The sequence below is a fragment of the Eretmochelys imbricata genome, chromosome 6, assembly GCF_965152235.1.
Source record: "Eretmochelys imbricata isolate rEreImb1 chromosome 6, rEreImb1.hap1, whole genome shotgun sequence".
Lineage (NCBI taxonomy): Eukaryota > Metazoa > Chordata > Testudines > Cheloniidae > Eretmochelys > Eretmochelys imbricata.
The window spans coordinates 13,329,748-13,354,930 of NC_135577.1; the positions used below are offsets into that span (position 1 = coordinate 13,329,748).

A 25,183-nucleotide genomic window follows, 5' to 3' on the forward strand; every position below is an offset into this window, starting at 1 on the left:
CCCAAAATCATGAGATTGGCTTAAAAATCTTTGATTAAAAAAAGTAAAAACGTTTGGATTCTTTTTATGTTGCTTCTGCTTTTTGAGCCTTTAAACTTTTCTTTCTTACAAAAGATTTCAAGCATTACTCTGCAATCTAAGGGCTAGAAACTTACTTTAAAAAAATGAAAGCGGAGATTCTCCTGTAATCCCATGAGTCCAGGAGCTCGAGCCTTAATTAAAAATACAAAACATCAGGAGATTAATGATAAAGTGGTGAGAGTGGGAAACACTACACAAGGCAGGATGAGTTTGCAGGCTGAAAGTTTATAAACACACACACACACACGTCTTACTTGTAAATTGAACATATATAAATCCATGGTGCCACTATATAAATCTGTGGTTCTCCCATACCTGTGAGCAGTTCTGGTTTCCCCATCTCGAAAAAGATATTAGAAATGGAAAAAGTACAGAGAAGGGCAACAAAAATGATTATGGATATGGAACAGCTTCCTTCTGAGGTGAGATTTAAAAGACTGGAATTGTTCAGTTTGTAAAAGAGGTGACTAAGGGGAGAAATGATAGAGGTCTATAAAATCATGAATGGTATGGGGAAAGTGAATAGAGAAGTGTTAGTTACCCTTTCACATAACACAAGAACCAGGGGTCACCCCATAAAATTATTAGGCAGCAGATTTAAAACAAACAGAAGGAAGTATTTCTTCACACAAGGCACAGTCAACCTGTGGAACTCACTGCCAGGGGATATTGTGAAGGCCAAAAGTATAACTGGATTTTAAAAAGAACTAGATAAATTCATGGGAGGATAGGTCAAGCTATTAGCCAAGATGGTCAGGGATGAGACCCCATGCTCTGGGGTTCCAGGCCCTAATCCTCTGACTGCCAGATGCTGGGACTGGATGAGAGGGGATCACTTTGTCTTCATCTGCACAGCCGACGTTAAAGCGCTGCTGTGGCAGCGTTGCCGCAGCAGCATTTTAATGTGGCTGTGTAGTCGTGGCACCAGTTCGGGGGAGAGCTCTCCCCGCGCCGGTGCACTGTCTACACTGCCACCTTAGAGCGCTGACACCTGCAACGCTCAGAGGGGTGCTTTTTCACACCCCTGGGCGAGAAAGTTTCAGCACTGTAAAGTGGCAGTGTAGACACGGCCTTACTCTGTTTATTCCCTTTGAAGCACCTGGCAGTGATCGCTGTCGGCAGACAGGATACTGAGCTAGATGGAGCATTGGTCTGACCCAGTCTGGCCATTCTGAAGTTCTTAAATTTGCACTGGAGTCCCCGGAAAAAAAACAGTTCTGAAGCCTACAGTGCCCTTTTACAGAGTCACATTTCAGAGTATAAATGATTTTAAAGTGAGTCTCAAAGATAAGAGATGGAAACAATCTATTAGATCCAGTTACTCTAAAAGATCTCTCTGTGTGTGTATTTACAATGAGCCCTTCAGCGTGGCACCTGGACCTGGTCATATCCAGCTCTCCCTCCTACCCACCCCCCTAACCTGGATTATTGGTGCAGGGATGCTGGATTATCCCCTACAATATGTTCTGCAGCGCAGGCATATCTGTGGTGTACCCTATGAGCCTCTTTGGGGCGGCTGCCCCTAGCTGGGGCACTTTTATTGTCAATAAATGTCTCAGACTCATTTGTGAGGAGGATCATTTTGATGGTTTGTCTGAAATTCTTCATTTGTGCAATTTACTAGAATGCCAACCAGGTCTCCACCAGGCTGCTTTCCCAGCACTTTAGTTTCAGTTTCGTTTACTCAACTCTCCATCTCTTCACATAAGGAAATGAGAGTAGAAACCTAACTGGCAGCAGAGACCTCATCACTCTCTTGATTCTAATGGGGAATGGAAGGTAGGAACGATTCTTCATTCCAGGGGACTAATTCTAATCAAGACCAGTGGGGTAAATCCTGAAATTTGCTCTCATTTTGCCAGATTGATTTAATTAAGAGATTCTTAATACCAGAAGGGACCACTGTGATCATCTAGTCTGATTTGTAGAACACAGGCCAGGGATGGGCAAATTTACTGACCCTCTGCACCACATACAACAATCTTCTGAAGTTCAAGAGCCAGGGTATACCTGCCAGGGCTGGGGGCTTCAGCCCTGCGGCCGGATGGTGGGACTAGGGGCTTCTGCCATCCGGAGACAGGGGGTATCAGGGCTTCATCCCCGCAGGGCACGCCTGCCAGGGCCCGGGGCTTCAGCCCCACTCCCGCTGAAGCCCCAAGCCCCAACAGGCACCTCCTGCGGGGCTGAAGCCCCAAGACCCCCCTCCCCGCTGAGCCGGAACCCTTAGCCCTAGCATCCTGTTGCAGAAGCCCCAAGCTCCCCCAGTCTGATAGGCATAGAATGGGGGAGCAATGGGGGGCTCCGAGAGCTGCACTTTAACTGTAAAAGAGCCGCATGAGGCTCTCGAGCCACGGTTTGGCCACCCTGGCACAGGCCATATAACTTCCCTGAAAAAATTCCCATTTGAATTAGATCATAGCTTTCAGAAAAACATCCAATCATAATTTAAAAAAAAGGGAAAAAAAAGATCAAGAGTTTCCCTGTATAAGGACGGAGTACAAACTGAGAAAGGAGCGCAGAATTTGTCCCCTTGTGATAAATCTAAATAACCCAGTGCGGTAAGATTTTAATCTAGAAAAAGGACCTTTTGCAATATTCAGAAATGCAACCGCTGATAATGGACCATGGAAGACACCCATCTGCACTTAATGGGCTTTCCTGTGAATGTTCAAACTAGAGTGTGGGTAATGGCTTCTGCTATGACTAAGCGAATCATACATGGAGATGTGACTTGCCCATGTGACTCCAAATACCATCTTGTTATCTGGAATTTTCCACAGTGAGAACAATGGGTTTCCCTTCACTTGGCAGAAGCTATAAAAGACCTGGGAAACATCTTCCATTTTGCCTCTTTCCTGCTCAAACCTCTGGACTATGGACTTTTACTAATGGGAATATTCTAACACAGGGACTGAGGACTGGTATGGAGGCAACCAGAGACTTGACTTAAGCCAGCAGTTTATTCCATCACTTCTAGAAGCCTGAACTAAGAACTTGCAATTATAATATGTATTTGATTCCTTTAACCAGTTTTAACTCTCGCCTTTCTCTTTCTTTCTTTCTTTCTTTCTGTAAATAAACCTTTGATTTTAGATACCAAAGGATTGGCAACACCATGATTTTTGTGTAAGATCTGGGTTGTATATTTACCTGGGTGTGTACTGAGGGAGGAGACTAGATGGGCACAACGGTGGAGTTAGGCAGGGTCTTGAAGGGGAGGAGGTATCTGACTTTACTGCATGAGGTACAGGGAGGCCAGTACAGGGATGTAAAGAAGTGAGAGACATGACCAGAGCAGCAGGGGAGTTTAGCAGTTATGCTTTGGCTGGGCTGAGGGAGAGGGAGGGGAGAGGTAGCAAGTCCAGCGTGGCGGAAGCCGCAGGAGTGTAGGGGAGAGATGACCAAGGCAAGGAGCAGGGTTGAGTGGTGGTGGGGAGGGGCAGTGATGGAGAACAGACAGGCTTTAACCACAGCCTGGGTAAGCGGGGATGTGGGCGGACTAAACAGCAACATGAAGGCTGCAAGGCTAAGGGAGGTCTGGGACAAAGGAGTGAAAGCAGGAGGGGATGAAGGCAGCAGGACCTGACTGTCATGAAACATATTTTCCTTTGTCTCCTGTTGGCCCAGGGCAGACAGGAGGGTAAATTCCTCAGGCCTGTGAAGTGCTTTGAGCTCCTCAGAAGGGAAGTGCTCTAGGAAGGCAGGGAATTCTGGGTCAGGGACTGAGGCTGCATCCAGGCCCTTCTCCCCACCCGCCTTCATCAGGACAATCCTGCTGGCTGCTTAAGAGATCCCCGAAGTTTTAGCTTATAAGGTGTGATTGGTTGGCTCCACAATGAATTACAAACCTCGCAGGGAATTACCAAGGCCTAATAAGCTGATTTCCAATTGTTAAAACTTCTCTTCTTCCCCCAAACCATTTATTTGAAGAGCTCTAATCCCTTTGTGCTTTGGAACGGGGACTTTATATTTGTCAGGGGATAACCGTGGGGTGTCAGAAAGATGTCTTTTCCTGTCAACCATAAAAATTCACCCAGATTTATTTGAGTTATATGCATCTGGAAATCACCACTTGTAGCTCAGTGGAACTTGTCAGAGGCTTGCTGCTAAATTTTCTGGACATTCCATCTGCACTGAGCATACTCCAGCCCCACTGACCTTCCACTGCACTGGGCATGCTTACATACCCTATAGAGTTTCCTAAATGCCAATATGAGCTTGCTCCTTAGACCCACATGATTTCTTGTACGCCCCTTAGTCTGCATTGAGTATGTTTTCCAGCCCCACAGAGGTAGCGCTCCAAAAAGAATACAGCAACCGCAGCAACTTCAGTTCTAGCATTCCTTAACTCCTGAGTGCTTGACTTAGCAACCTCGCTGTTCTTTTGGCTGAGGGGTTTTTAGTGTGCATATCGTGTAATGTGAACTACAAGTACAGAAGGAAGAATTATAAGGAGAAATACCTTTTTGGAAGTCCTTTTCCACTGTCTCTGGGATATGCTGAGTCTCTTCTTCTTTCCGCAGATTGAAAGAACCTTACACAAAATTTAAGAGGGAAATAATTATCAATAATTAATCACTAATTTTTTCCTACATATTAATATATTTATTAAAAATCTAGAAAAAGGGTGAGGCAGCAGAATTTGCTGATGACACAAAATTATTTCGGTTAGAGAACTCCAGTGAAAATTCTAGGAACTTCAGAAAGACCTAACTAAACTAGGTGAATGGGCAATGTGATGGCAAATGAAGTTTAATGTTAATAAATGCAAAGTAGCACACATTAAAAGGACAAATTTCCATTACTCATAAACCATACAGGTTTCTAAATCAACAGTATAAACAGAAGAAAGGAATCCAGGTATCACTAGGTACAGCTCACTGAAAACCCCAGTTCAACATACAGCTGTGGTCCAAAAAAACTAACAAGATGTTAGGATGAATAAGGAATGGGATGGACAATAGTACATACCAAAAATATGATGTAGCCTCATCCAGAATATTGTACGCAGTACTGATCACCCCTTCTCTAAAAGGTTACTACAGAACTGGAAGGGTTTCAGAGAAGGGCAATGAAAATGATTAAAGTCTTGGAAAAGAGAGACCAAAAAGATTGGGATTTTTTTTAAATTTAGAAAGGAAATGAATAAGAGGGGACATGATAAAAGTATAGAGTATAAAATAATGAATGGAATTGAAAAGGCAACCAAGAGCTTCTGTTCTCCTTGCCTCCTAACATAAGAACAAAGGGATGTTCAGGGAAAGGTAAAAAGAAAAGGAGTACTTGTGGCACCTTAGAGACTAACCAATTTATTTGAGCATAAGCTTTCGTGAGCTACAGCTCACTTCATCGGATGCATACTGTGGAAAATACAGAAGATGTTTTTCTACACACAGACCATGAAAAAATGGGCGTTTATCACAACAAAAGGTTTTCTCTCCCCCCCCCACCCCACTCTCCTGCTGGTAATAGCTTATGTAAAGTGATCACTCTCCTTACAATGTGTATGATAATCAAGGTGGGCCATTTCCAGCACAAATCCAGGGTTTAACAAGAACGTCTGAGGAACAGTGGGGGTGCGGAAAGGAATAAACAAGGGGAAATAGCTTACTTTTTATAATGAATCAACCACTCCCAGTCTCTATTCAAGCCTAAGTTAATTGTATCCAGTTTGCAAATTAATTCCAATTCAGCAGTCTCTCCCTGGAGTCTGTTTTTGAAGTTTTTTTGTTGAAGGATAGTCACTTTGAGATCAGAAATCGAGTGACCAGAGAGATTGAAGGGTTCTCCGACTGGTTTATGAGTGTTATAATTCTTGACATCTGATTTGTGTCCATTTATTCTTTTACGTAGAGACTGTCCAGTTTGACCAAAGGACATGGCAGAGGGGCATTGCTGGCACATGATGATATATATCACATTGGTAGATGTGCAGGTGAACGAGCCTCTGATAGTGTGGCTGATGTTATTAGGCCCTGTGATGGTGTCCCCTGAATAGATATGTGGGCACAATTGGCAACGGGCTTTGTTGCAAGGATAGGTTCCTGGGTTAGTGGTTCTGTTGTGTGGTATGTGGTTGCTGGTGAGTATTCGCTTCAGGTTGGGTGGCTGTCTGTAGCTTAGGACTGGCCTGTCTCCCAAGATTTGTGAGAGTGTTGGGTCATCCTTCAGGATAGGTTGTAGATCCTTGATAATGCGTTGGAGGGGTTTTAGTTGGGGGCTGAAGGTGACGGCTAGTGGCATTCTGTTATTTTCTTTGTTAGGCCGGTCCTGTAGTAGGTGACTTCTGGGAACTCTTCTGGCTCTATCAATCTGTTTCTTCACTTCCGCAGGTGGGTATTGTAGTTGTAAAAATAGTTGATAGAGATCTTGTAGGTGTTTGTCTCTGTCTGAGGGGCTGGAGCAAATGCGGTTGTATCACAGAGCTTGGCTGTAGACAATGGATCGTGTGGTGCTGTAGCCAGACAGCCAGCCCCCCCGCCCCTCCTCCCTCAGACCAGCATTGCTGGAAACACAGGAGGAAGCCAGAACAGGGCACTTAACATATATTCCAGCACAGCCTTTGAAGCTGTGAAAGCACAGGTGTGCTGCTACAATGTGCCTCTGGGAACAGATACAACGATTAAGCTCACAGCAGGCAGAGGCCCTGTGACAGACATGGCTCTTAGCCCCTACTAACTAGCGTGATGCACACACACCAACATCCTAGGTGGGAAAATAATTACCCTGATAAAAGAAATGTCCAGTAGTCAACACTTATTGTTTCTCTCCCTTGCAAGTGTAAACTACTCTTGCGAAAGCTGGCGTCACCCAGACAGACCAGCCTCAATTTGGCATAAGAAAGGAGAAAGAGAATAAAGGAGTACAGAGGTATAAGTAGGGGACCTACAGCACCATGATTTTTGAGTGCTTTTCACTATCTATCTGCTGGTCAGATAAGTGACAGCCTCCCAAGGCTTCTGCAGCTAAGAGGGTCCCTACGCCTTGTCCCTTATTTGTCTTTCCGCGGAATTGAGTGACCGATCCTGGCTTGGCACCGCTGGAATCGAGAGATGCAAGGAGGGTAAGAAGCACCCACACCTGATCTCCTATCTTTAGTGTACACATATTTTGAAATAGAGCTCTATACTTTGTTTTCTTTTTCTTTGGGATTGTGGCTTCAGTTTTGTAACTTGTTTGTGTATGTAACATCTCTACATTTAAATAAGTAGGCACTAGCAATTTTGTAACCACATGATTAGAATCTAGCTTAATAAATTTTGGTAACCATTTATGCATAAGCCTGACTTGTTTTCTCTGGTTTACTGTAAAGCAGCCAACACAATTAAAGAACCTCAGCCGTTTTGGCTCTAAAGCCTGGCCATTAGGTGAGAGTACTAAGAGCCTAGCGTTGAGTTGTGCCGCCTCCACGGGGCAAACTCTTGGGGCACCTGTCAGTCAATCCTGGCTGCCCGCTGCGAAGGAGCTCTGAGCTCTAGCAGTTAAAGTCACGGGTGTGGAGAGGCTCTTAGTGCTGCCATTGGGGCACCTGTCAGTCAGTATTGACTGCCCACTGCGAAGGAGCTCTGAGCTCTAGCAGTTAAAGTCACGGGTGGTTAGGACCTTGGGGCATCCGTCAGCCTAGCCCGGGCTGCCCGCCGCGAAGGGACAGTGCGTCCTAGCGGTTAAAGTCACGGATGGTATAAACGGGCATAGCTGGCACCTCACCAAACATCCTTGGCCGTCGGCTAACAGGTGCGGTCAGGGTGAAAGCTGGAGGCATGTAGGTAGGAATAGCAGTCAGTAGGTTTCCAGTATAGGGTGGTGTTTATGTGACCATCGTTTTTTAGCACTGTAGTGTCCAGGAAGTGGATCTCTTGTGTGGACTGGTCCAGGCTGAGGTTGATGGTGGGATGGAAATTGTTGAAATCATGGTGGAATTCCTCAAGGGCTTCTTTTCCATGGGTCCAGATGATGAAGATGTCATCAATATAGTGCAAGTAGAGTAGGGGCGTTAGGGGACGAGAGCTGAGGAAGCGTTGTTCTAAGTCAGCCATAAAAATGTTGGCATACTGTGGGGCCATGCGGGTACCCATAGCAGTGCAGCTGATTTGAAGGTATACGTTGTCCCCAAATGTAAAATAGTATGGGTAAGGACAAAGTCACAAAGTTTAGCCACCAGGTTAGCCGTGACATTATTGGGGATAGTGTTCTTGACGGCTTGTAGTCCATCTTTGTGTGGAATGTTGGTGTTGAGGGCTTCTACATCCATAGTGGCCAGGATGGTGTTTTCAGGAAGATGGATTGTAATTTCCTCAGGAAGTCAGTGGTGTCTCGAAGGTAGCTGGGAGTGCTGGTAGCGTAGGGCCTGAGGAGGGAGTCTACATAGCCAGACAATCCTGCTGTCAGGGTGCCAATGCCTCAGATGATGGGGCGTCCAGGATTTCCAGGTTTATGGATCTTGGATAGTAGATAGAATATCCCAGGTCGGGGTTCCAGGAGGGTGTGTTTGCGCGGATTTGTTCTTGTGCTTTTTCAGGGAGTTTCTTGAGCAAATGGTGTAATTTCTTTTGGTAACTCTCAGTGGGATCAGAGGGTAATGGCTTGTAGAAAGTGGTGTTAGAGAGCTGCCGAGCAGCCTCTTGTTCATATTCTGACCTATTCATGATGACAACAGCACCTCCTTTGTCAGCCTTATTGATTATGATGTCAGAGTTATTTCTGAGGCTGTGGATGGCATTGTGTTCTGCACGGCTGAGGTTGTGGGGCAAGTGATGCTGCTTTTCCACAATTTCAGCCCGTGCACGTCGGCGGAAGCACTCTATGTAGAAGTCCAGTCTGCTGTCTCGACCTTCAGGAGGAGTCCACCTAGAATCCTTCTTTTTGTAGTGTTGGTAGGGAGGTCTCTGAGGATTAGTATGTTGTTCAGAGGTGAGTTGGAAATATTCCTTGAGTCGGAGACATCGAAAATAGGATTCTAGGTCACCACAGAACTGTATCATGTTCATGGGGGTGGAGGGGCAGAAGGAGAGGCCCTGAGCTCTCAATGAAATGATATGGCAGAAAGCACTACTGAAATCTTTGGAAGTATAAACAAGTGACTGGTGAGTGGGAGCAAGGAGGCCCTTTTATGTCTGTAAATGGCATTGGTGAGACTAGTACTGGAATAGTCGTGTCCAGTTCTGGTATTCACATTTTTAATAATGGGAGAAAGTGCAGAAAAGAGTCACAGCTGGAGAAAATGTCTTACAATGAGAGAATTAAAGAGCTCAATCTGTTTATTTTATCAAAAAGAAGACTGAGAGGTGACTTGATTACAGTGTATGCATATCTTAATGAGGAGGAAATACCAAGGCCTAGAATGCACTTTAACCTAGCAGGAAAAGGCATAACAGGAACCAATGGCTGGAAGTTCAAAGCAGACAAAGTCAAGTTAGAAACAAGGCACAATTTTTTAACAGTGAGAGTGATAAACCATTGGAAAAAATTATTAAGGGAAGTCATAGATTCTCCATCTCTTTATGTCTTCATATTTAGACTGGATGCCTTTCTGAAAGACCCTTTAGCCACACACAAATGATTGGGCTCAGTACAGGGTTAACTGAATGAGATTCTCTGGCCTGCATTACACAGGAGGTCAGACTAGATGATCAGATGGGCCCTTCTGGTCTTAAACTCTATGAATCTGTGCAGGAAATGGAGCTTTCTCAGAGGCCTGTCCCAGATTGTTGAACAAATTCCCACAGGAATTAAGAACCAACAAAACCCTCAACACCTTCTACTCAAAGTGAAAGGTGTACTTCTTCTACCTTGCTTTTGCTAATATAAACACAGATCTCAGGATACAGGATTATATATTTTAACAAAAAAGAAAAAAGGAGAAATTAAAATAAAACCCCACCAATTTCTCCTTAGGGAGAGGAAGAGAAAAAGAAACACATGACACTTTCTAGTCATATTGCTGAATGCTCTCCTGGAAGACACTCAAATATTATCACGGTGAAGGTGGTATACAAGCTTGAATAGAGTAGAATTAAGGGCCGCCTTTTAAAATTAACAGATGCAGATCAGTATAACTAAGAACACACTTTTCATGCTTCACAGGAGTTTAGGAGGGTGCCAGATAGTGGAATAGACAAAAAAAAAAAACTGGGTTATAGCATGGGAAATGGAGGGTGTCTAATGCAATACCAGGGGGACTGGGAACTTATCGCTGGACAAAGAGTATTTTAAATTGCAGCAATGTGGCCACATCTCATCTGACCCTCCTGGTTTTAGCCCTGTCCCCTCATATGTACCCAAAGCTCTGCTATATTGGCACACACCCAGCTGGACTGTAGGCAGGTTTCAAGGATTCCCCTACAGCTCCACCTGCTTGCAGCCTCCCTGCCTCCCTTCTGGCTCCTAGTAACCAGGGATGGGCAGCTGTCCCTCAGCTCTCTCAGCCACACCCAGCACCCAACAACCAAGTACGCACCCCAGCTGCCTTAGTAGCCACCCTCTGACACACCCACTATGCATCCACCTTGTTGTCTCAACATCCACCCCTATCACACCCAAATCCAGGTCCCCACTCACATTGTTGTTCCAGGACCCTCTCCATGCACCCCAGCCACTTGTGAATACAGCACCACCCCAAGCCTGCCATCCACCTAGCTGCCCAAGGCAACCAACAATAACATTTCCAGCTGCCCCAAGGATCTTTCCCTGAAGTTGTTTTTGCCACCCACCTTGGAGAAGAATCCTTGGGCGTGTGTCATGGGGTCCTGGGGCCTTCTTGTTACCTGCTTCCAGAAATGTGACGGGATAGGGCCTTCCCACTTACACTTGCTTCCAGTGCTTTGGATGTATTGGTGCCTCCCTCTCCAACCTCTACTACCACTCAGGAAGCCAATGGTTCTCTTAGCTATCTAAAATGTCACACGTAAAGCTGCACACAACTTGGCAGCCACAGCTACGCAGATGAACAATAAGAACTTGATTTGAACCAGAGTTTGCACTGACTGGGAGACTGAAGTCTGAGAGAAATCAGGTAGCAATTCAGTGTGTTTGGGTTCCAGGTATCTCAGAGGGCTCCTTAGAGTAGAGTTCTTCACCTGACTCCTGTGGGTGACTCATTGTTCCTATTTAAATAATGTTCCAAACATTATGTATTCTGTTACCAAGAATTCAGACATGTATTGTTTCTTCAAAATGGAATGAGTGGGAAAGTAAGATGTCAGATTCAGAAATAAAATAATTACAATATTTCATATTGACTGCCAGAGAGACAGTGCAAAAAAGGCGCTATGGGTCCTTAGACAAGGGAAAATCTTGTGCTTTCCCAAGGGAAAAATCTATGGGTGGTACTCCTGGAGAGATAAAAACTCCATGAGGCCCCTTCACAGAATTTACTCTGAATTCTTTCACCAGAAGAGGTTTGCTCCATCCTGGACAATGCAGAGAGTCTGTCTCCTAAACTGCATTGAACACCTGAGATTTATGGATATCCTGGGGGATCCAACAGAGACCCAGAGATATCTGCATATAGTCTTTGTGCCTGTACACTGGGTACAGGATCTCCTGCCCTTACAGGTCCCAGACAATATGAAACAGTGGAGCAGTGCTGTCAGACAATCTCACAAAGACAACTACCCCTGGAATCTCACTTTCAAGGGAAGTCCCTGCTGTGAGGGGTAAAGCCTGAGGCTGTTTCCTCAGATTTACATAGGGGACTGGTGGGGGAAAAATAAGCATTCTGCAGCCTTGCCCCTGGGCTTCCCAACTCCATCTCCTGTGTGGATCCTCTGTAGGGCCCTGGATGGGAGCAGGGACAAGGCTGCTTTGGCACCTGTACCTTTTCTACACGGGAATGGGGTTGAATGCAGAGGGTCCCTTCCATGAGCAATCCACCGCTTTGCTGTCTCTGTGCAAATTTCGGCTATCAGTGATGTAATTTCATAGATTCATAAATACTAAGGTCAGAAGGGACCATTATGATCATCTAGTCTGACCTCCTGCACAACGCAGGCCACAGAATCTCACCCACCCACTCCTGCGAAAAACCTCTCACCAGTGTCTGAGCTATTGAAGTCCTCAAATCGTGGTTTAAAGACTTCAAGGAGCAGCGATAAACCTCTCACCTATGTCTGAGCTATTGAAGTCCTCAAATCGTGGTTTAAAGACTTCAAGGAGCAGAGAATCCTCCAGCAAGTGACCCGTGCCCCATGCTACAGAGGAAGGCGAAAAATCTCCAGGGCCTCTTCCAATCTGCCCTGGAGGAAAATTCCTTCCCGACCCCAACTATGGCGATCAGCTAAACCCTGAGCATATGGGCAAGATTCACCAGCCAGATACTACAGAAAATTCTTTCCTGGGTAACTCAGGTCCCACCCCATCTAACATCCCATCACAGGCCATTGGGCCTATTTACCATGAATATTTAATTACCAAAACCATGTTATTCCATCATACCATCTCCTTCATAAACTTATCGAGTTTAATCTTAAAGCCAGATAGATCTTTTGCCCCCACTGCTTCCCTTGGAAGGCTATTCCAAAACTTCACTCCTCTGATGGTTAGAAACCTTTGTCTAATTTCAAGTCTAAACTTCCTGGTGCCCAGTTTATATCCATTTGTTCTTGTGTCCACATTGGTACTGAGCTTAAATAATTCCTCTCCCTCTCCAGTATTTATCCCTCTGATATATTTATAGAGAGAAATCATATCTCCCCTCAACCTTCTTTTAGTTAGGCTAAACAAGCCAAGCTCCTTGAGTCTCCTTTCCTAAGACAAGTTTTCCATTCCTCGGATCATCCTAGTAGCCCTTCTCTGTACCTGTTCCAGTTTGAATTCATCCTTCTTAAACATGGGAGACCAGAACTGCACACAGTATTCCAGGTGAGGTCTCACCAGTGCCTTGTATAACGGTACTAAAACCTCCTTATCTCTACTGGAAATACCTCTCCTGATGCATCCCAAGACCGCATTAGCTTTTTTCACGGCCATATCACATTGGCAGCTCATAGTCATCCTATGATCAACCAATACTCCAAGGTCCTTCTCCTCCTCCGTTACTTCTAATTGATGCGTCCCCAGCTTATAACTAAAATTCTTGTTATTAATCCCTAAATGCATGACCTTACACTTCTCACTATTAAATTTCATCCTATTACTATTACTCCAGTTTACAAGGTCATCCAGATCCTCCTGTATGACATCCCTGTCCTTCTCTAAATTGGCAATACCTCCTAGCTTTGTATCATCCACAAACTTTATTAGCACACTCCCACTTTAATTCCCCATGTGGCACGGTATCAAACACCTTACTGAAATCTAGGTAAATTAGATCCACTGAGTTTCCTTTGTCTAAAAAATCTGTTACTTTCTCAAAGAAGGAGATCAGGTTGGTTTGGCACGATCTACCTTTGGTAAAACCATGTTGTATTTTGTCCCGTTTACCATTGACTTCAATGTCCTTAACTGCTTCCTCCTTCAAATTTTTTTCCAAGACCTTGCATACTACAGATGTCAAACTAACAGGCCTATAATTACCCGGATCACTTTTTTTCCCTTTCTTAAAAATAGGAACTATGTTAGCAATTCTCCAATCATACGATACAACTCCTGAGTTTACAGATTCATTAAAAATTCTTGCTAACGGGCTTGCAATTTTGGGTGCCAATTCCTTTAATATTCTTGGATGAAGATTATCTGGGCCCCCCAATTTAGTCCCATTAAGCTGTTTGAGTTTCGCTTCTACCTCAGATATGGTAAAATATCTACCTCCATATCCTCATTCCCATTTGTCATGCTACCATTATCCCTAAGATCCTCTTTAGCCTTATTAAAGACTGTGGGAAAGTATTTGTTTAGATATTGGGCCATCCCTGCATTATCCTTGACTGCCCCTCCATCCTCAGTGTTTAGCGGTCCCACTTCTTCTTTCTTTGTTTTCTTCTTATTTATATGGCTATAGAACCTTTTACTCTTGGTTTTAATTCCCTTTGCAAGGTCCAACTCTACTTGACTTTTAGCCTGTCTCACTTTATCCCTCCATGTTCTGACCTCAATAAGGTAGCTTTCCTTGCTGATCCCTCCCATCTTCCACTCCCTGTTTGCTTTCTGCTTTTTCTTAATCACCTCTCTGAGATGCTTGGTTTGATTTAAAGTAATCCCAGGCCGCCTCTGCCTTTAGATCCATAAAATCTTCAGTCCAATCCACTTCCCTAACTAATTTCCTTAATTTTTGAAAGTCAGCCCTTTTGAAATCAAAAACCCTAGTTGCAGATTTATTTTTGTTAATCATTCCGTTCAGTTTGAACTGAATTAGCTCATGATCACTTAAACCAAGATTATCCCCTACAACCATTTCTTCTATGAGGTCCTCACTACTCACCAAAACCAAATCTAAAATGGCATCCCCTCTAGTCGGTTCAGCAACTACTTGCTGAAGGAATCCATCAGCTATCGCATCTAGGGAAATCTGAGCCCTATTATTATTACTAGCACTCGTCCTCCAGTCTATATCTAAGAAGTTAAAGTCTCCCATGATCACACAGTTTCCATTAGTATTTCCTTTATTAAAAACATTAAAGAGGGCTCTATCCATATCCAAATTAGATCCTGGTGGTCTATAGCACACCACAAGCACTATCCCAGGGGATAGATTTCCTCTCCTTGGTGCCTGTCCCTTCTTTTTGAGGATTGCTGACATTGTATTATTAAAATCAAAGGGGATGTGAGATGGCTTCATGTGGAAGTTAATGCTGCCTCAGGCTGTATTGATTTTGTGGGTGGACTTACTGCTAGATTCAAGGTGGGGGTGGGGGAGGTGCCATTCCCAACCCCACCTCCTTGGGGTTCAGAGGTTATATTTAGGGTGACAATATTTCCCAAAGGGAAAATAGGACACCTCCCAAGCCCTGCCCCCTGTCCCCAAGTGGGGCTTACCCGTTCCCTGCACCCCCTTTTATTCCCCTGCACTCAGGGCTGACCCGAGCCGCTGAGCCAAGACCTGCCTCCACTACGTCCAGGGCTTTAATCTGAGCTCAGCTTGCTCCCATATGTGGCTGGTGTCACTCTTCACCCAAGCTCTGCTGGCCCTCCCGCCTGGGGCTGGCATTGCCCATACCCTCCCTGCCCCCCGCCCCCTCCGTGCAGATATTGCTGCTCGCCCAAACCTTGCCTTCCCTCCCTGGAGCCCTGTTCTCCCCTCCCACCCAGGGCTGGCATCTCCACTCCCCCCCAACGTTCCTCTGCACCCCACTTCGGGTGTGTACTCCATTTTTGCCAAAAAGTTAGAATGCCTGGGACAGGAAAGGGATGGTCACCCTAAGTATATTGCACAGGTAGCTCACTCCATGCCCAAAGGAAAGGGAAATTCATGTGTGTAGAGTCCCCTTCTGCAATCACCACCTCCCCAAGAACTCAGGATTTAGCCCAAGGATTTGTATTCTGCATTTCCAGGGGTTTTTTTCGTAATAACTAATGGCACTTAACTTTTCTGTATCAGAAGCTAAAGTGATCCCAGCTCCTAAAGAGGTCTCTGCTCGGCTGGGTTTGCCTTATGCCATACAAATAGAAATCAATAGGAATTTAAAAGTAAAACTCTTTCAGGGAGTCTGGGTCACAGCCTTTCCTTTGCAATGACCAGAAACCACACAGCTGTGGAGTGTCAGCAAACAAAGCCCAGAAAAGTTCACATCCTTCCCCTCCTAACTGGCACTTGGCCTGATACCTGGCACCATGGGTGTGCCCATCCTAGGGTGCAAACCAAGTATCTGAGCTCAGTCTCATGGCACAGCCCGAATCCCAAGTCCAGTGCAGTGTCAGGCTGCCCTTCATCATAGAGTGGTGCAGGTAGGAGAAGGGTGCAGTCACTTCCTGCTTTCCCACCATTCAGAGCCTGTCCTACCAGACAGCCAGGCAATCCTTACCCAGCTGCTTCCCCTGTGACTGTCCTTCTGCTGTCAGCCTCATTCATGGGTGGGGGAGGGCCCCCACTCACGTGATAGGGCACAAATTCAGGTGGATGAGTCCAAAATCAGGGGCACAGCGTGCTTATGTATGGGGACAGGGCTGCTATCGGGGGACAGCCTCCCTCCCTTTCAGGGAGGAAAAGGTCTCATATAAAGGTCTCATATAACAGAGCGTTTTGCCTTCTGTCCCACAAGGCCAGTCACAGTTTTTTCTCTGTTGCATTTCTGATCAGATGTCTTTTAGGATTTCTGATAATTTGAGGGAATATTTTCCTGCACTCCCTCATATTTAGGACACTGGAGTAGAAAGAGTCTCCTGTCTCAGTCTCTCTCCTCTGTCGTGTTGGAAGCACAGTCATTCCTCTCTGGACTTGGATTGCTTTATGCCTCCTAATTCTCACCTCTAGTTTGTGGTCACTGATTCTGTAATTGGAGACAATCTGCCTTAGTTCTGCCCATGTCACTGTAGTGAAGCTGCTAGGGTGACCAGTCTCTGCAGGGTTCTATAGCAGTCCAGCTTGTTGCTATTTTTGATTTGTTTTTCCAGTGACTGATGTGTTGGAGTTTTAGTTGCTGATCTAGCATTCTGAGCACACCTTGGTTTTGATCATTCTTTTCTGGTTGTTGATTTAACAGAGAATTGGCTCAGTTCTGCTCCGTAGCTGGTGGTGCTGAAGTCCCCATGCACTGAACTGCAGGCGGAGGGTTTCTATTAGGGTTTTACAGTAGTCAATATAATCAGTGCTTAGATTTGGGGCCCAGATTTCACTCCCATTTAGTAGAATGGGTTGGATGTTGCTCTCAGATAGTTTTAGCAATAGTTTCACTGGGGAGCGGTATCTATTTAATTATTTATTTATGGCATAGATACCCTGCAGCACTCTTCCTTGCAGTGTTTTGATAGATGATCTGAAACTTCCTGATGTGTTTATTATCAGGCCCTGTACATATAATACAGGGTATGTTCAATCTCCATGTCTCTCTAATACGATTTATAGACTAATAGACTTGAAAGCCAGAAGGGACCATCATGATCATCTAGTCTGACCTCCAGCACTTTGCAAGGCACAGAACCTCACCCACCTGTTTTGTTTGTTTTCAGGCTTTACCTGGAAAATCATGATTTTTGTTTTTACTGTGTTGACCTGGAACACAACAGTCTGTTTCATATGTATTCACCCAGACCTCGATCCAATCAGGTCACTCCCATTCTACACAGCCCATCCCCAGGTCACTTATGCTATTTAAAGTCCCAGCTTGCTCAGAGATTCACTTTTAAATGTGCCTTACATTGCTCACTCAATATTCAAATAGTGATGATTCTCATTAGGGGACGTGATGGCTTTTCTTCTGCAAACTTTTAGTGATATGCACGTTATGCTGTACGGCACAGAATGCACACAGCCTTCCTCTAGTTAGCTTGCTTTCACTCCTAACTTTGTCTAACGGAATAGAGCAGGGGCAGCAGATAGGACTCTTAAGGAATAGAGTCTAGTGGTTAGAGCAGTCCTGGGTTCTATTTTTAGCTCTGGGAGGGAAAACCTAGTAATTAGAGCAGGACTAGGAGTCAAGGCTCCTGGTTCTGTCCCTTACTGGGAAAGGAGTAAGTCTAGTGGTTAAAACACCATGGCTGGGAGTTAGGCCTGCTGGGTCCTACTCCAAGCTTTGAAAGGGAAGTGGAACCTAGTGATTTAGAACAGTGGTGGAGAATGGGAGTCAGGACTCCTGGGTTCTATTTCTGACTCTGGGAGGGGACTGGGGTCTAATGGTTAGCAAATAGGTAACTAGGAATCCAGATTCGTGGGTCCTATTCCTGGCTCTGCCACTGACTTGTTTGACTGTGGGCACCACCTGAATTATTATCTCACTTTTATTTCATTCTCCCCAAGACTATTTCTGGGGATCAGAGTTGCTGGCTGAGATCAGTGAAAGATCCTGGCACCCATTAAGTGTGAAGCCTTTTGGGAGATTGTCATGCAATAACATGATTCCAGCAGTTGGGGCTTTAAGAAATACATTAAAATCACGGGACTGTTTACATTAAGGAAATTTGCAAAGGTTTTGCTACACTACTGGAAATTCCCCTTACCCTCCACAATATAAATATTCTGAACTGGTGCAATTTACTTTGATAAATTACCTAGCCACATCAGCATAAACTCCACTAATTCAAATTATCTAGTTACATTGGTGTAGCTATGCTAGTGCAAATTTCCTAGTGAAGACAGGCTTGAAGAGAAGCTGTTATAACTGTTATAAACGAGGAAAGGGCCTGCCCCTGTCCTGACTACTTCACTCTCTCTCATTGGTATTTACTGAGAGCAGTGGGTGTGGAGGCTGCTTTACAGATATGTGTCAACACTCGGATACCATGGTAATGAGTGCGGTATAGTAACACAGGGAGAGAGAAGCAGAGGGCCCTGTTCCAAGGAGTCCTGCTCTAAATCAATCCCACAACTCAGTGGAGAAGATGGCAAACTGTGGGGATCTAGGTGAATGTTGGGGGCAGAGGGAGGGGGAATCCAGAGGCCCGGAGGAGAAGGAGTGAAGGGAGCTGCTCCTGGGAAGGGTTATTTTCCCTTTCAATGACAGCTCCTCCCTGAGATTAGCACTTCAGGCCACTTCCTCAGGGAAGAGATTTTAGAAGTTTGAAGACAAGGAGTGGGGGACTGTTCATCTCAATATGGTGGTTGCCCTCAAAGTCTTTGTGGTGCACCGTCTGCCGTAACTGGTGTGAGCATCGGTGGAATTTAACGGTGCTGTGCCCAGGGATGGCACCCTGTTCTTGGGCTGCTGGGGATCAGTTCAGTCTCCAATGCTGGTAAAAGCGGAGGTCTGAGGGCTGCACACAAGCTACTGTGACCACTCCAGCTGTCGGGAACAGCCAACATGAGGAACTCCCTGACCAAGCTCACTTCCCTTCCACCACCCTCCTGCTCAGGGCACTGAACAGAAGTAGAATGTGGACCTAGTTTCAGTAGTGCCGCACTTGCGCCGGCAGAGAACGTGGACAGTGGTCACAATGCAACCATGAAGTACACAGCCCCACACAGGTATCTGTCTGTGAAGGGGCATGAGACCAGCAGGTAGGAAGGGGGCTAATGAGTCCCACAGGGATTGATGTCTCATCCAATCTTATTTAATACTTTCATTAATGGTGTAGAGGAGAATGGCATAAACACAGACCCCACCTTTCTCTGCACACATTGAGACCAGGTCCTCTGAGGTGGCTGGCAGAACACTCAGTCACTTACATTCCAACTAGCCCTGCTCTCTTTGCCCTAGGGGACTGTGTTGTCTTTACAGTTACAGAGTTGCTGGATTTCTGGACAGACTCAATCATTATCAGATGAGAGCTGCACTCTACGCACAAGTTACTATATGCAGATAAACAATGAAGCAATCTCATATCCTAGCAATTATCAGGCTCACCCAGATCCCCACCTTTCACTCTGCCTCCCCGCACTGCACTCTTACTGGCCTTTCACTTTCAGTTCCTTTGTTTTCTGGCCATTTCTGGGAAATGGAGCATCTGGCTCTTTTTGATAAATGCTCCCTTCTTATTCAGAGTTGGGATGCTCTGTGTCATCTCCTCATGTGCTGGATAACGTGCTCAGATCTCCTGTTCTGCCTCCTCTAACACCCCCCAAGTAAACATAAGGAAGGACCATTTTCTCATTGCATTACCCTCCCCTTCTCTTTACTTGAAAATATGTATGTGTGCGCATGTGTCATCAGTGTGTACATGTGTCCATAGGACTGATTCTCCTGCCTTTCTCACCCCTAAGACCTCCTTCTACCACAGCCAGAACTGGGAGATTGGCCTATTACCTCCTCCCAGGAGACAAGCTATCCATTTTCATTTAGCCCATTGAGAAGCCGTAGTGCCTTCCTGCTTTGGAGTGACGGCTGCGGAAGCAGATTCCAGTCACACAGCAGGAGTAGATCTCTACTGCAGTTCAGTGGGTTCCTGGCTGCCCCTGTGGGCTCACTATGTAGCCTGAGGTTGTATCAGGCAGCCAGCAATATCTGATCTATCCATGCTCCTCTGTGAACAGCCCAGATGGTTTCCCATTTCTGGGATATTCATGCATCTTTGGTGCCCTCTAGCACACTAGTGTCCACATTCTCCCTCATGGAACCAAACATTTGGTCCTGAGGATCGATAAGGAGCAGCAGCTCCAACTCCAGCTCACTTCTTTCATGATTGCCAGGTAGCAAGTCTTGGAACAACTAGTTCCCCGAGTGTTACTTTGTGGCCTCCCTTTCACCAGGTAGATCTTTAACTGTTGGTCAGTTCGTTTAGCTGTTACTTATTACAACCAATGTAGTTATACTTTAGTATTCGTTCGGTAGCTGAGTCCCACCCTCAGCTGGGATTCCTGCCCCTGCTTCATCCAGGCTTCCCCAGCTATGCTCCAGGTCCAACCAGTCTGTGTCCCCTCCAAATGAGGATCCTCCTCCAAACACTCTGGCCAGCCCACCCCAACCACGCTTCCTCCAGCACAGGGATGAAGTGTATCTTTATTCTGTTTCTGGATTTCAGATGTTTAAATTTGTGTTATATTCATTCAACCAGATCCCAGATCACATGGATGGCCAGGGATAGGGGCTCAGACACAGCAAGAGGAGCAGGATGCCCCAGATTCCAGAACACATAGCAGGCAGGAAGGAGGGCTCAGATCCCTGCAGAGGGGTAGGGCGCCCCTGGATCCAAGAACACTTGCGGAAGGGGACAAGTCAGGGCTAACAGGCCCCTCCCACCTTAAATCCCCAACTTCCTCTGATACCTCTCACATTCTCTGACCCCCCCCACCTCCCTTTCCCCCAATCCTTATCCCATTCCCCCATACCTAACCCCTGACCCATCTTCCTTCTCTTCCATTTCCATGTATCCCCCTCCTAACCATAGCCCCCTCCCTCACAGCAGGCCCAAACCCTGTCCCCCTATTCCCACCTACTCTTGCACCCCTAATCACCCTTCACCTCCCTGGGAGCATTAGTTTGTGTAGTTTATCTTCTGTTCAAAAATAGTTTCAGCTTGTTTTGTTGATTCTGCTGTACTCGGATTACATTTCCCTACGGTAAAAATCCCCTTTTATTTCAGGTTTCTTCATTGGGTTGGATTTGAACTCACAGAGACTGGGGCAGGTTGAAGCTTAGAATTAATGACTGTGATACTCCCTCACAGGTACTGAGGTGCTGTAAGGCAGAGGTAGTTTTCTAGATAGTTAACCTAGCTTGTCATTTAGCGCAAGAGGCTTCTGACGAGCTACGCTAGAGTTGCAAAATCTTTTTCAAATAATTTTTTAATTTGATTTTCCCCCAAGGGCTGGCGGGTGCCATCCCCTCTCTTGGGGTAACTGTCGAGTGTTGAATTTCTTGATGCAATGATCTGAGCCCTGGTTTGAGTTCTATCTGTGAGCACAAAAAGGTTGCCAAAAGCTCTCACGTTTAAGAAATTCTTTTTGGAGGGGCAACTATACCTCAGGAAGCCCTTGGTCAAATGTCTCCAAATCTCGATTACTAACAGAACCCCACATCCCTATGAAGCAAGGCAGTCTGAGTAACCCTGTAAATTTTAGGGCACTTAGAAAAGTGAGCTTTCAATGAAAACATTGTCCTAACCTTAACTATAGCAGGGCTGTCACTCTGCTATAAAACCTTGAGAAATCACCATCTCTGAAGACTCAGGGCCATCTGAATTCCTGGGTGTATTCCTTACATAAAAAGACTATGAAAAGAAAACAAGATCCTTGAGACTGTCCTGACTTTCCTGTTTTCCCAGACAGATTTCATCGTGGCTTTTCTTCAGGAGGAGGATGGTGCCTTCACACCCAGGGTCACACACCACAGGCATATAGATGGAACACCCATGAAAAGCAGAGACAGGGCAAATAAGAAAAGTTCTCAGTAAACTTCGGGGGAGCAGGCCAGGTGAAATGGGAGATGATGTTACATACTCTCGGGTAAAGGTGATACTTGGACAAGTTATATTCTCAGATGATTTTATTCTAAGAACCCCAAATTTGCACCATTACCTCTATCTCAGACATGCGTTTTTGAGCAATGGAAATATTAAAATCAGCTTCTTTCTGAAGTGGATGTATCTGAGGAACTCCTTCACCAAATACTCCCATTCTTGCACCTCTAACTCTGTCCCTGGCACAAATGAGAATCTTCAAGCCAATCAGAGTGTGCCTGTGGATTTAAGAGCACTTTGAAAGATCAGCTTTTACACCACTAAAAAGCTTAGAATTAAGCTTTGTTTTCTGGCAAAAAATCCAAAAGCAGAACTTCCAGGTGAAGCAGGCAGAGAACTTAATGAGCACAACACATGTTCTCAGAAAGCTTCTGCGGAAAGTACTCAAGAGTCTCAGTTTACAGGTGTGGCTCCGGAGCAATGGCACAGCAGCTCACCTTGATCCACATGTGAGCTCAGGTGACGGACACTTTGGCTTGCAACAGTCCCAGGTGTGTGCCTAAACATATTAGAAGAACGGGAAAAAGGTGATATATGATGGTTGTGCCTCAGGATCCCATTGTTGAAAAGACCCTAATTTTGGACTAAGCCTACCGCAAGACCTGATGAGACACAGCAAATTTCAAGGCAATCTAAGTACGCACATGGATTATAGAGCACTTAAGAAATTTCAGCTGTTAAACAGTAAACTAGTTTCAACCTTAAGTACAGTGGAGCTACTATGCCACTATAAGCCCCTTTGATTAGCTGCCTGAAGGTATTGATTTATTTATGTCAAGTTAAAAATGTGACAATTGGAAACTCAACATTAAATTCATGAAACAAAATCAATCAGTGGTATCTCCCTCCACAGACGCCAACAAAACTCAACCACCAGTAAAACTCCCAAAGATATTACAAGGCCCATACCAAACCCAGCCCTCGCTACAACTGTCTATCTGCAAAAGCTCTAGGAAATAGTTATGTCTCGGCCACCCTGCCCTAGATCCCACATATTGCTGCAAAATGCCAGGCAGGGGCCCTTACTCAGATGAACTCTATATACAGCATTAGAGATGCATACATCTGCGCAGGCCCTGGAATCCTCACCCCATTCTCCTTCCATAGCGGAAGAGTACCACCTCCCCCTCCAGGAAACCCTTATGTCCAAGAGGTGGAGGCAGCATTTGAATCTACTAAGTAGGAATCGAGTTGGGAACAAATCCCCCCGTTCAGTGTTGCAGCTATTACATTCTTAACGTGGAACAATGATTTTTTAAAACCAGACACACTGACACCACTTACCCTGTCCTGAGTATTGTATGTGCTGTTGGAAATCAGGAAACAGGCTTTGTAAACTCTCCAGAAATTGCTTACAGGTCACTTCCCCCTTCCGCTGGATCACATCCAACAATATTCTTATTTTGTCCTCTGCATCCTTTCCGTTGTTGATTCGATGGTAGTCCCGCTGTGTGATCACCAACTGGCAGAACAACTCGTCCAAGACCTTTCCAGCATTGTTTTGAAGTAATTTGACCAGATTATTTCATTCCCTGCGTATCGTCTCCAAGGCCTTTTCATCAGTGGCCGCTGTTACTGAGTCCCATGGTCTGGAACAATAATTCACTATTAAATATATATATTATTTTTCTCCTAAGGATCAAGAAATAAACATTTGAAGCTGCTAAAGCTAGACTACATTTAATGTCTGGGGAACTGATTCCTTCAGTAACATATAATCAGGAAGTCAAACAGTTGTAGAGACACAATGGCCAGTTGTTTTCTCTCCTAGCTAGATTGATGTGCTCCACTCACCAGAATGAGTTAAATTGTGACCATTTCAGGTCACAGCAGCTCATGCAAGGTTCCCTTTAAGGGGCTGTGCATGAATTTCAGAAATGTAACATCTTTTTCCTTTCAAAGTAACTTTCTAGGGGGGAGTTGAAAGGGCAGTTATAGGAAAAGGGAAGGTGAGCTCAGCAGAGATTTCCACATACTCCCGGATTCGCTCACAAGAGAAAAAATATTGTGCTCACTGAAATGAGCTGAAACCCATCAAGAACCATTTGTTGGCTGGGCTGCCTGACTGGGAATCATTACATCAGTCCTCCATATTGCCCACCTCTCAGGAACAAAACCTCTAGGGTCGATTTTCCTCTTGCTAACACCAGCATGAACCAAGAGTGACTGCATTGGATCCAATGGGGATCCAATGAGGTTTCACCAGTGTAAAACTAGGGTAAGCGGATCAGCCCCATTGTTTTCATCCCATACTGATACAGGACTTTTCTTGTGTGTGTTGTAATGGGGTTTTTACCCCACACTGGTGGTGAAAAAGGTTAATTGTCTTCTCAGGCACACATTAACACAGCTGGGTGCGCCTGGAGGGTGGGCCAGGTCTAATTAAAGATGAGTCCCAGCTAGGGGAAGAGCTGGGCAGTTCTAGAATAAGAGGAAATCCAGACAAGAAGGTTTCAGAGTAGCAGCCGTGTTAGTCTGTATTCGCAAAAAGAAAATGAGTACTTGTGGCATCTTAGAGACTAACCAATTTATTTGAGCATTATTTGAGCCTCCAGACAAGAAGGAGGCTGTCGGGAGAATCATAGACTCATAGGATTAGAAGGGACCTTGAAAGGTCATCAAGTCCAGTCCCCTGTACTCATGGCAGGATGAAGCACCATCTAGACCATCCCTAACAGGTGTTTGTCTAATCTGCCCTTAAAGATATCCAATGATGGAGATTCCACAACCTCTCTAGGAAATTTATTCCAGTGGTTTACCACCCTGACAGCTAGGACGATTTTCCTAATGTCCAACCTAAGCTTCCCTTGCTTCAATTTAAGCCCATTGCTTCTTTGTCCTGTCATCAGAGGTTAAGGAGAATAATTTTTCTCCCGCTTCCTTGTAACAACCTTTCAGGTACTTGAAAAATGTTATCATGTCTCCTCTCAGTCTTCTCTTTGCCACACTAAACAAACCCAATTTTTTCAATCTTCCTTCATTGGTCATGTTTTCTAGACCTTTCATCATTTTTGTTACTTTTCTCTGGACTTTTTCTAATCTGTACACATCTTTCCTGAAATGTGGGACCAGAACTGGACACAGTACTCCAGTTGAGGCCTAATCAGTGTGGAGTAGAGCGGAAGAATTACTTCTTGTGTCTTGCTTACAACACTCCTGCTAATGAATTCCAGAATGATGT

At 45.2% G+C, this 25,183-nt stretch overlaps 1 long non-coding RNA gene across 1 annotated transcript; it reads right to left on the reverse strand.

The window, feature by feature from the left end:
- Positions 1–153: 153 nt before the first annotated feature.
- LOC144267145 (uncharacterized) lies at positions 154–23,572 on the reverse strand. Its single transcript, XR_013346546.1, has 3 exons — positions 23,287–23,572; positions 4,544–4,615; positions 154–212 (listed from the first exon to the last, which is right to left on the reverse strand). It is a non-coding gene; the product is annotated as an uncharacterized LOC144267145 (long non-coding RNA).
- Between the last annotated feature and the right edge of the window lie 1,611 nt (positions 23,573–25,183).